The sequence below is a fragment of the Petaurus breviceps genome, unplaced genomic scaffold (genome assembly GCF_028583685.1).
Source record: "Petaurus breviceps papuanus isolate PSGF00001 unplaced genomic scaffold, PetGlider_PUasm1.0 41, whole genome shotgun sequence".
In the NCBI taxonomy this organism is placed as follows: domain Eukaryota; kingdom Metazoa; phylum Chordata; class Mammalia; order Diprotodontia; family Petauridae; genus Petaurus; species Petaurus breviceps.
In genome coordinates, this window is record NW_027186320.1 from 8,723,379 (window position 1) to 8,736,198 (window position 12,820).

Sequence of the window (12,820 nt, forward strand, 5' to 3'; positions counted from 1 at the left end):
TACCCAGGCCAGTATTGAGTTTGACTCCTTCTATGATGGTATCAGCTTCAATGCTTCTATCACCCATTCCCATTTTTTAAAGCTTAGCATTAATTATTAAATATTTTATTTCACTTTAATTTTACATCATTTTGCTGGGAGGATATGGTGGTGGTGGGAGAATCAAAACAAGTTAGATGAAGCCTGGAAACACATCCATGATTAGCCAGCTTGGTAAAAATGGGTGGCTTTGTTCCTAATGCTCTATATGCAGATCAAGGCCCTGGAAAGTTGGGACAAAGTTATGATGGTTTTCAAACGAGTGCTATGAAAAGAATAGATTATAAAGCAGGTTACAAAGGAGGAAAGAGGGACTATTTTCTTCCAGAAACAGAATTTCTGAAGAGACCCAATTCTTTGGTTATTTCCAAAATGACTGGAGAATGGAGGGTGGAAGGGAATTTGAACATGATTTAAAAAACACTGTCCATGTGAGGCAATTGGCTGTTGTTCTGAGGAGAGAAATGACTAAAGTAGGCTATCTCCTACAGTTCCTAATATTTAAATTGAGAGTTGACATGCCACTGGGTACAAGAATGAGCTGAGGCTCCGTTAGTGTAGAATTTACTAAGAAGTTTCTTCCATAAACAGATAACTCAAGTAGTCCTTTTGCTTAAGCAAATAAAGGTTTTAAAAATTACTTGAGAAGCTCCTCTATCCCTGTGGTGGGGGAATTCAGAGAAGGGTGTCATCAATGCAGCCACCTTTAAGGCCATAATGGAATTCCTAAAGGTTAGAAATGCAATAAAAGTGGACAAAGGCTGCCATCATCACCAAGACATGGAAAATCTGATGTGACTGTAACCATATATCAAATTTGCAGAAAAGAAGCACTCAGGGGTTTGGGCAGCATATAGACCAGCTGCAGTGATATACATCACAGACAAAGGGAAGAACCAACCCATCCAGCCCACTGTTGTGGCCTTGACAAAGCTTTCTGCAATGGTGAAGTGCATTGTGGGCACAACCCCACTCCAACCAAATCCCCGGAACACTCTGGCTCTTGTTTGCTAGTGTTTGGCTGTGACAAAATAGTTCCACTGGGCCATAATGATGACGGAGATGCCCAGGACACAGACAATGGGGAGGTAGATGAGCTGTGTCTGCAGAGAGAAGTAGAAGAGTAATAGTCAGGGAACAAAGCTCCCCGTGATCAGTAGAGCAATCCTCGAATAGTCCAATTTGGAAAACATCCTAGAGACTTTTTCTCACTGACAACAGATGATGTGAAACAGTCAGGAAAAGTTGAGGCAGAGCACAGAGTCCAGAAAAAAAAAATCGCAAAGATTATCTTCTCCAGGCAGATGGGCCCAAATATTGCCAGTCTCCCTGTGGAACTGGAAGACTCTCTTAAAGCAGGCAGAACTCTAGTCTTGGCCTCAGCCTCAGTTTCAGTGAAACGCCTGCCCCGCCCCGCCCCGCCCCGCTGGACCCCAGGCACCAATTGGAAGGAGCACTAAAGAGCTTCTGCTGCGTCACTTCCACTCTGCAGAGGCAGGAGACAAGGCAACATGGCAGTGGTGGTGGAGGAGGCTTTGGCTCCTCGGCCCCCATCTGTTTCCATTTTGAAGATCTGAATGTTGACTTCTTCCATGGACCACGCCTGACCATGTGGGAAAGGGCCTAAGGGACACAAAAGTATATCAATTAGAGACTGATGACATTATCTTGGTCTGTGGAATCCACTCATGTCTCCCAAATACAGAAACTTATGTAGAACTCAACCAGAGTATCAGTCTAGATGAGACTATTGCCAGTGATGAATCCATCTGGCCAGACTGTCATCTTGTCTGGAGAGAAATCTGGGAATGTTCAGGCTTTTTGGATATCACTCTTATTTCCTTTGGTATTGAAACTGATGGAGTTATGACAATTCTAATCAAAGAAAATATCATCATCCCTACCAAATGGACACAAACCTACTGAAACAACCAATCAGATGTGCCCCCCCACCCTCCCACGGCACACAATGAAGGTGAGAGATCAATGACAAAGTATAATAACCTGATTGGAAAGTTTGAGCTTTCAGGAATCCTCCCTCCCCCTTACCTCAGGGCTGTTCCTGAGATTGAAGCAAGGAAATTATGGTCACCATGCCAAATATTGTTTGAGTAAAGAAGATATTGTGTGTATGGTCAAGGAAGCTGGGAAATAAAAGCCTGAAGAAGAGAAACAAAGACAATGTGTCTTCCTGTAGTGGACATCCAAGAAATAACAAGACAGCAGTGCCAATTACAATTGATAAGAGTGTTTGTTAACCCTGGTGACTGCCTCCCCAATAAGGAAGACAGCAATGAGTCTTCTGTCAGGCACATTTTTATAGGGGTAGGTGTTGCTAATCAACAAAATGTTGTTCCAAGGGGGGGGGGGGTTCCATTTCTAGTAAAGTCTTGGGTACCTCAGAAGAACAGACTTGTATCTGGGGTATATTTCTAGCAACACATGTGAAACGTTCCCTCACTATTATGGCCTATTAGGTGGTTTCCAGGGACCCTGGTAGGGGTCCCCTTCTAGCAGGTTTAAGGGGCTTTGGTGTATAATTTCTGGTGGGCACTTCACTCCCTCCTTTTCTTGTTCATAGTTGAAACTCGGACTCAACTGAGTCCAGGGGACTTCTCTCTTTCACTAGGGCTGTGGTACCCACTGCTGCCGATCCTACCATACCAAGGCCAACTAGGATAGGGACTAAAATGGGGGCTGCCAGCAAAAAGGTGTTTCTGCATACAAGTAGTCAGAGGTTAAGCTCAGGTCTGAGGCTACCTAAATATAATACCTATTATATTTAATAATACCTATTAGATTTTCCAATAAGGTAACATGAAAGAGCTCATATCTTTTACTGATTAGTTGCTCTGAGCATAGGGACCTGTTATAGAAGGAAAAAGCAGGGACATGTGACATTCCAAATATGCCAGGAGAAACCTCCTTGGATCTGTGTAAATTCAGGTACAGTTACAGATATTCCATCTCATGCAGCATCTGTTCTGTCTCATAGCTAAACTCAGGAATAGGTGGAAAACATTCCTTTTCAAAGGAACATCCTGGATAAACTGAGCCAAGAGGGATCCCATGCCAGACAGAGGCTAAGATTGTCCCTTTGGCCTTTTACCAAATATAGACTTCCACCTGTTGACAGTACAGGATCACATTCCTCTGAGTAGCTAGTGGCATTTCCTCTCAGACACTGATTTAATGCAGACAACTATACCCAAATTCAGACTAAAAATAAAATTTAGTCATGGTCCCAAGTGCTTTTTACCTTAAACAGCAAGCTTCACCAATCACCTCTCAGAGCCAGTTATAATTATTTCTATTCTCATGGGGCTGCAATAAGTAATAAAGGTGTATCAGATCTTGTAATGTAAGGAATTCCATTTACCATCCTTCTAAAATATAAAAGCCAGTTTATAGAAATCCTTTTTGATCTTTGCAACTTCTTAGCAAGTTAGGTTCATTTACTAAAACAAATTCCCTTCTCAGGCTGAATTACTTTGCCTGGAAATAGTTACCAGGGGATTTGACAATTTTACAACATAAGGAAAATTTATATGAATTGTAAGCAGGAGAGACTGCTCAGAATGGACAGAACTAGTCAGACAAGTTTTCATACAGTAATCAATTAACAATTTTAGGTTTTAGCATTAAAATATTAGCCCAAAATAGCTTAGTTAACATTCTTATAAGTGTTTTCTAAATAACAGATATACATATTACAAATCAGGCTTAAAGTAGCACTACTGGTCTTACACAATTTTTTTTCCTCACTCAGGTTTTACAATATACAACAATAGAATGTAGAAATACAATTTTTACAATGTACAACAATAGAATGTAGAAATACAACAATAATATAAACTGCGAGAGGACATTAATTGCATTTCCAAATTACATATAAGATGACATTAATTGCATTTCCAAATTACATATAAGAATGATTGATCTTACCAAGTGAAGAGGCTAGTTGACTTCTGACCTCATTTTCTCCTCTCTTTTTCTCATCTCCCACTTTACAGATAAATTGAGACTCGGGGTTAAATGATTTATTTTAGGTCACACAACCAATCAGTGCAGAGTTTGGAACACACTGTTTCTCACTGACAAGCTTTTTCTCACTTTGCTGATTTTCTCTCTTTCATCTTTCTCTTAGCTGTACTTCTCTTGTTTTTCTCTTTTTATTCTATATTCTGGGTTGTTTTCTCCCTGCTCCATTGTTTCCAGGAGTCCTTAGCAACCTTCTGTAATTCCTTGGCACTGGAACAAGCAAAGTGATTATTTGCAGCAAGGAAGAGACCTCTTAGATGGTACTGAAGTTGGGGCTTCATGGTACAGAGTGAACTCTATATTTCAGGGGAAAACCCTCCATTTTTCCAAATTCATCACACTCAATCAGCTTATGCTCTATCAAATACATCTCTATGAATGCTTTGTAGCAGACCCTGATTTGGTGATCAGTTTGGGAGAAAAAAGGGCAGTGCTCAACTAGGGAGTGCCAGGAGATTTTTAGCCTGGAGCATTGAGGAGAGGGTTTGGGAAACTTGAAGTAAAAACTTCAGGCTCTGCTTACTTAGAGGGATGGGCTTCCCAATACCTGGGGATCTTAAACTATTTCTGATGGGAGGTAGGTCAAGTATCCTTTTACTAAACTATTTAGGCTGTGGAAAGAATATAATTTTAATTTAGGAGCTCGGATGTATCTCAGGCTTAGTATATGGGATAATGATTAACTTGTGTTTGTACCTTTGTTTCACAAGCTTATTTTCCCTTGTCTAACTTTTCCCACTTCATTCAGAAAAAAATGTTCTATTCCAGGAAGTTAACCTTTCAGGTAGGCAGAAGACAAGCCCATGTAGCTCTGACATAGCTACTTGTACCTTCCCCCCTTCTTCTTTTTGGAGGAGGTTAACTCAAATTAACTTTACCGCAGCCCTAGCTCAGTTATAGCCTGGACAGTAGAGGGAAAAAAATATCTTAGTGGTTCAAACCTCTTACTGTCTCCTCAGCTCCATCAGAGCTGGATGAAAGGGGAGGTCTCTGTAGCCCCAGCTAAGAAGAACTGGACCACAGGGAAGAGAATCTTAGCAGTTGTAACTTGTCACTGTGGCACTGGTCTGGTCAGAATTGGATCACAGTGAGAAGGCACCGCAGTTTAGCCTCACCAGAGGTAGGACTATGGGGAGGAGAATGTTAGTGGATTTCTTTTTGACCTTTTGCTCAACTAAACTTTTCTTAGGTGTTCATCCCTTTAAAATTTCAGATCAACTCCAAGACTTTAAGAGAAACTTTCTCATACAACATAGATAATACAACTATTTACCAGTAACAATTATGGTCTTAATTTTGAACTTTGAAACAGAACAATTGAATAACCAAGCTGGTAAGCTTAAACTTCAGTTTTTGTAGTTACACAGAACTAAATTTTTTTTCTTGGTGCCAAATAATAACCAGAAGGAATTCAATTACCTGGATCTATATTCCCAATGATATTGCACAGTTCTCTTTCTGTGACCCAGGAAAGAGTTGTGTTAGTCTTATTTCAAAGTGCAACTTGGAAACCTACTTCTCTTTGATCATTGAAGTGACCCGTTTTCCCTTAGATAGATTTTAGGGGAGAAATTTCCCATTCTCTCTCTGTCCATTTGTCTTTTTACTTTGAGAACTTTGGCAGGAGTTCAAGGAGTAGAGGGAGAAATGGTTTTCTGCCAACAGCCATTCCTTAAGAGATTATTAATCTTCTGTGGTTTTTTGGAACTCCTTAAAGTTCCTCAGAAAATAGTACAGGGGGCTTTCATTCCCCTGGAGTATAGATGGCTGTTGTCCCATAAAAATTAAAGTTACATAAACAATTAGAAACACAGAAGACCCAAATAGAACAAAGAATTAAAGGTACAATGAAAACTAAGGCTACAGTGACTCCTAGTATACAGAAAGCACAAACCAGACAAAGAGTAAAGGGATAGAAACGCTGAAAAATTGAAAAAGAAAAAAAATTACCAAGGCACTCTGACAGCATCCCATGGAGGCCAGTAAGGACGTTATTGCTGCATGCAGCCTAGCCTCTTACCTTTTTACAAGAGAACTCACCAAAACAAAAACTCTCATGGACCAAATTGAAAGAATTTGGGAAGAACTCAGGTTCCTGGTTCACTCAGGAAAACAAATACAAGCCTGGGCCCGAGGAATTTCACTTGGTGGCTTCCCCAAAGGTGGACTGCCTTCCCAGCCCTCCAGGGAGCCTGGTGCAGTTGTCAATACAAAGCCAAAGGCTATCTCGGTGGAACCTTCAAAATGTAGTGGACATCCGAGAAATAACAAGACAGCAGTGCCAATTACAATTGATAGGAGTGTTTATTAACTGCCGTGACTGCCTCCCCAATAGAGAAGATAGCAATGAGTCTTCTGTCAGGCATATTTTTATAGGGGTAGGTGTTGCTGATCAACAAAATGTGGTTCCAAGCAGGGGTACCATTTCTAGTAAAGTCTTGGGTACCTCACAAGAACAGACTTGTATCTGGGGTATGCTTTTAGCAACACATGTGAAACATTCCCTCACTATTATGGCCTATTAGGTGGTTTCCAGGGACCCTGGTAGGGGTCCCCTTCTAGCAGGTTTAGGGGACTTTGGTGAATAATTTCTGGTGGGCACTCAAATCCAAGAATTCACTTGAATATTATGCTTTCAACATGAATGCTGCAATAAAGGAAGAGAAATGTGTAGGTAAAACTGGAATAAAAGACAAAAAAAGATCCTTGACAAATATAATCAAATAATCAACTGACTGGCTCTTACCAGACTGCTAAAATATTCCCCTGGTGGAATGGGCAGATGAAAACTATTTGTTCCAATGGACATAAAGGCAACTGAAGAAAGCTATGTGCACTGCTTAGAGTTTGCTTAGACAATGAAGATGCCAAGGCCATATATTAAATCCCAGGCCACTGCCCTTTTTCCTGAGTTTTGTCTTGGCAGAAGTCATTTAAGTCACTTAAATGACTTTGAAAGACAGTGAAGGTGACAACTTTGTGCAATTCCACCTCACTTAAAGTCAATTCACACAGGAGTCTAGATAGCACCCTGTGAAGTTATTGATCCTCTTTGAAAATGAAGGAAAACAACAACCAGACTGTTAATAAGCAATAATTTCAGCATCAGCAGAAAGAATTGGAGAAGATCTTCAATCCTATACTTAGTAAGTTGTATCAGAATGAAGAAGGCATGCTTGGTGGGTTTGCAGGTGATAGAGTAGCCCCATCAAAAAGGTCAGCTACAAACACCAGCAGAGCATTCCACACAGCTTTCCAAAAATTCAAGGCCTCAAAATTGTAGCCAAGGTAGCAGCAATTTAAAGTAACATTTTAGTTATTGTGTAAGTGTGAATTCTAAATAATGTGTGCAGAAATCAAAAGTGAATACCATTGCATCTTATCAATTCTGTATTTTTGTTTTGTTTTGTTTTTTGTTTTTGTTGATGTCTGTCTCTTTGTGACCTCACTTGTGTTTTTCTTGGCAAAGATATTGGAGTTGTTGCCATTTCCTTCTGTACGTCATTTTACAGATGAGAAAATCGAGGCAAGCAGAGTTAATTGACTTGCCAAGAGTCACTACTTTGTGGCAGAACTACTTAGTGACTGAGGCTAGATTTGAACTAAGGAAGACTAGCCTTCTTGACTCAAGGTCTCACACTCTATCCACTGTGTCGCCTACCTGCCCTATCAGTTCTGTGAACAACTGAAAATGCACTTCTTATCCTGAAGAAAAAAAAATCTATTTAAAATTTGCAAGAAAGTTTCAAGGTTCCTCTTGTGCTGTAACTGCAATACTCTATCCCTTCAGTTACTTTCATTTTATTAACTTAAGTTAGTCCTATTATTTAATTTTTAAATTTCATTTATTACCTCTTTCCAAAAATCTCTCTTTTCATCATGTATATTCTCTTTCTGCTTACTCTAGACCTTCTTTTTTCTGATTCATGACTCCAATAATTATCTTGTAACTCTGTTATCTCTGTGTTCTTCATGCTATCAAAAATTCCAAGGTATCCATTCTAGGTTCTCTCCTCAAGATACTTTCTCTCACAGTTTTGTAGGATATATCTCATGGATTCCCCTTTTCCATTGTAGCTCATTTCCACAGAAATTATTATTAACAAAAAATTAATGTCAACAATATTAACAATAGCTAATTTTATATAGCACTTATTGTGAGTCAGGCACCATTCTAAGCACTTTATTTTGGTAAATATATTTTATTTACTCATTAAATATTTCCAATTACATATGAAAAAGTTTTTGCATTCACTTTTTTAAATTTTGAGTTTCAAATTATCTTTCTTCTTCCTCTCTCTTTCGCCCTCTAGAGAGGCATGCAATTCATATCAATTATATGTGTGATGTCATGAAAAACATTTCCATTTTAGCCATGTTCAAAAGAAAACACATAAAAAAGAAAATTATAAAAAGTTTTAAAAGTATGTTTCAATATGCTTTTAGATTCCATCAGTTCACTCACTAGAGGTGGATAGTATTTTTCATCATGCATCCTGTGGAATTATCTTGGATCATTGTCTTCAGAGTTGTTAAACGTTTCACAATTGATCACCCTTACAATAATGCTGTGGCTGTATACAGTGTAATCTGGTTCCGCTCTCTTCACTTTCCATTAGTTAGATATGCTCAGGTTCTTTTTTCTTTCCTTCTGAAACCATCCTACTCCTCTTTTCTTGTATACAATAGTATTCCATTACAATCATATACCAGAGTTTGTTCAGTCATTCACCGATTAATAGACATTCCTGAGATTAGCATTCTTTTCCTACCACAAAGAACCGCTATAAACACACACACATTTAAAGGACTTAGTACTTTTTCCAAGTTCCCCTAATTTAATTATCATATTACCCTTTAGGTCTAAATCATTTGTATATTTTAATATACCTTATGTAGGATTATGGTTTGATATGTTGATCTATGCCTATTTTGTGCAAAACTGCTTTCTAATTTTCCTAGCATTTTTTTCCAAAAAGTGAGTTATTCTCCCAGAGTTGGGATCTTTGCGTTTATCAAACAATAGGTTACTGTGTTCATTTACTACTCTGTATTGTGTACCTAATCTAATGCACTGATCCACCACTTTATTTCTTTTTTTCTGGGCTTTTTTTTTTTTTGAGGACAATTGGGGTTAAGTGACTTGGTCAAGGTCACATGGCTAGGTTTTGTGTTAAGTGTCTGAGGTAGGATTTGAACTCAGGTTCTCCTGATTCCATGGCCAGTGCTCTATTCACTGTGCCACGTAGCCCCCGACCACTTTATTTCTTAGCCAGTACCAAATTGCCTTGATTATTAGTACTTTGTTATATGGTTTGAAACCTGGTACTGCTAGGCTGCCTTCCTTACCATATTTTTGTCATTGATTTCCTTAATATTCTTAACTTTGCTTTTCCAAATGATTTTATTATTATGTTTGTAGCTCTATAAAATATTTTCTTTTTTCCACTTTTTCATTTTCTTTATTTTTTTCCTTGTACATGTAAAGACAGTTTTTGATCTTTGTTTTTATTTTAATTTTGAGTTCCAAATTTTCCCTCTGCCTCCCTAATCTTTCCCCACCCTGGGACAGTAAGCAATTTGATGTAGGTTCTACAAGTTCAGTCATGCAAAACATATTAGTCATTTTGTGAAAGAAGATACATACCTAAAGGAAAAAAATACAGATTGAAAAATATTATGCTTTGATCTGAATTCAGACTCCATCTGTTCTTACTCTGGCGGTTGATGGCATTTTTCATCATAACTCCTTTGAAATTATCTTGAATCATCATATTACTAAGAATAGCTAAGTCATCAACTGTGATTACTGTACAATAGTATTATTACTGTGCGCAATGATATCCTTGTTCTGCTCACTTTATTTTGCATCAGTTTATATAACTCTTTCAAGGTTTTTTTTTGGAAATCTTCCTGCTCATCATTTCTTATAGCACAGTAATATTCCATAACAATTCCCATTTTGATGGGCATACCATCGATTATCAATTCTTTACCACTACAAAAAAAAAGAGCTGCTTTATATACATATATATATATATTTTTTCTACAAATAGGTCCTTCCCTCCTCCCACCCCTTTTAATCCCTCTAGGATACAAACCTAGTAGTAGTTTTGCTAGATTAAAGGGTATGCAGAGTTTTATCGCTCTTTGGGCGTAGTTCCAAATTGTTCTCCATAATGGTAGAATCAGTTCCTATCTCCACCATAAATGCACTATTATCCCATTTTTCCACATCTCCTTCAACAATTTTTATTTAATTTTTCTGTCATATTAATCAATCTGATAGGTGTGAGGTGGTATGTCAGTGTTGCTTTAATTTAAATTGTTTCTAATCAATACTGATTTAGAGTATTTTTTTTCTTTTTTACTATAGATATTTTTGATTTCTTCATCTGAAAACTACCTGTTCATAATCCTTTGGACAATTATCAATTAGGAAATGTTTTGTATTCTTATAAATTTGACTCAGTTCTCTATATATTTGAGAAATGAGGCCCTTACTTCCTCAAAAAAAAAGTTTCTCAGCTTTCTTCTTTCCTTCTGATCTTGCTTGTATTGGTTTATTTGTGCAAAACCTTTTTTACTTAAATATAATCAAAATTTTTCTTTTTTACTTCTGGTAATTATGTCTTTTTTTCTCATGAATTCTTCCCTTCTTTATAGATGAGACACATAAACTATCCCTTGCTCCCCTTATTTGTTTTAAGGTATCACCAATTATGTTTAAATTATGTACCCATTTTGATCTTTTCTAGGTATACACTGTAAGATGTTGCTCTATATCTAGTTTCTATCATGTTGTTTTCCAATTTTCCTAGAAGTTTTTGTCAAATAGTAAGTTCTTGTTTCAAAAACTGGAGTCTTTTGTGTTTACAAATTATTAGATTAGTAAGGTCATTTACTATTCAGTATAGTATACCCATTCCATTCTACTAATTCACCACTCTTTTTCTCAGTCAGTACTAGATAGTTTTGATGATTACCACTTTATAATATAGAAGTCTTGTACGACTAGCTCTTCTTCATTCACATTTGTTTTTTAATTTTTTTAATTTATTTTTAGTTTTCAACATTCATTTCCACAAGACTTTGAGATACAGATTTTCTTCCCATATTTCCCCTACTCCCTACCCCAAGGTGGCAAATTTACTGAATATATCTTTCCCCAATCTGCTCTCTCTTAAATGCGCCCCAGTCTCCCTTACTTTATTGTAGGGCTAGATGGATTTCTATACCCCGTTGCCTGGATATCTTATTTCCCAGTTCCATGTTAAAAAAAAATACACAATTTTTAACACTTGCTTTTAAAACTTTAAGTTCCAGATTCTCTCCCTTCTCCTCTTGTCACCTCCCCCTCACTGGGAAGACAAGCAAATCAATATATGTAATACATGTGTAGTTATGCAAAACATTTCCATAGTAGTTATGTTGTGAAAGACTTACTATATTTCCCTCCATCCTATCCCACTCCCCATTTATTATATTTTCTCCTTTGACCCTGTCCCTTTTCAAAAATGTTTGCTTTTAACTAGTGTCTCCCCTATTTGCCCTCCCTTCTATCATCCTCCCTCTTATCCCCTTCCCCCCTACTTTCCTATAGGGTAAGATACTAAATTGAGGGTATATATTATTCCATCCTTAATCCAAATGCAATGGGAATATGGTTGACTCATTCCCTTTCACCTTCCTGCTCTTCTCCATTATACTAGCCTTCTCCTCTCTCTTTTATTTGAGATAATCCATGCCATTCTCTCTCTCTCTCTCTCTCTCTCTCTCTCTCTCTCTCTCTCTCTCTGTATATATATATATATATTATATATAAAATTTATGTATATATATAATCTTTTCAACTTCTCATACTGAGAAAAGTCTCATTAGTTACAAATATCATCTTTCCATGTATAAATTGTTCAACTTGAGTAAGTTCCTTATGATTTCTCCTTCCTGTTTACCTTTTCATAATTCTCTTGCTTCTTGTATTTGAAAATCAAATTTTCCATTAAGCTCTGGTTTTTTCATGAGGAATGCTTGAAAGTCCTCTATTTCATTGAATGACCATATTTTCTCCTGAATTATTATACTCAATTTTTCTGGGAAGGTGATTCTTGGTTTTACTCCTAGCTACGTTGACCTCCAGAATTATATTCCAAGCCCTTTGATCCCTTAATGTAAAAGCTGCTACATCTTGTGTTATCCTGATTGTGTTTACACAATACTCAAATTGTTTGTTCCTCACTGCATATAATATTTTCTCCTTGACCTGGGAACTCTGGAACTTGGTTATACTAGTCTGAAGAGTTTTCTTTTGGGGATCTTTTTCAAGAGGTGATCGGCGAATTCTTTCAATTTCTATTTTACCCTCTGGTTCTAGACTATCAGGGCAATTTTCCTTCAGAATTTCTTGAAGGATGATTTCTAGGGTCTTTGTTTGATCATGGTTTTCAGGTAGGCCAATAATTTTTAAATGATCTCTCCTGGATCTATTTTCCAGGTCAGTGGTTTTTCCAATGAGATATTTCACATTGCCTTCAATTTTTTCATTAGTTTGAATTTGTTTTATAGTATCTTGATTTTTCATAAAGTCATTATCTTCCATTTGTTCCATTCTAATTTTAAAGGAATTATTCTCTTCAGTGAGTTTTTGAAATTCCTTTTCCATCTGGGCAATTATGCTTTTTAAGGCATTTTTTTCCTCATTGACTTCTTGGGCCTCTTTTGCCTTTCGAGTTAGTCTATT

The 12,820-nt window shown here is 37.3% G+C and overlaps 1 protein-coding gene and 1 pseudogene across 2 annotated transcripts in view; one reads left to right on the plus strand and one right to left on the minus strand.

The window, feature by feature from the left end:
- Nucleotides 1-12,820, plus strand: part of LOC138171080 (cadherin-10) — a 313,231-nt gene that overhangs the window by 189,437 nt on the left and 110,974 nt on the right. The gene's annotated exons all lie outside the window — the stretch shown is intronic.
- On the minus strand, nt 715-6,054 carry LOC138171084 (adiponectin receptor protein 1 pseudogene; annotated as a pseudogene).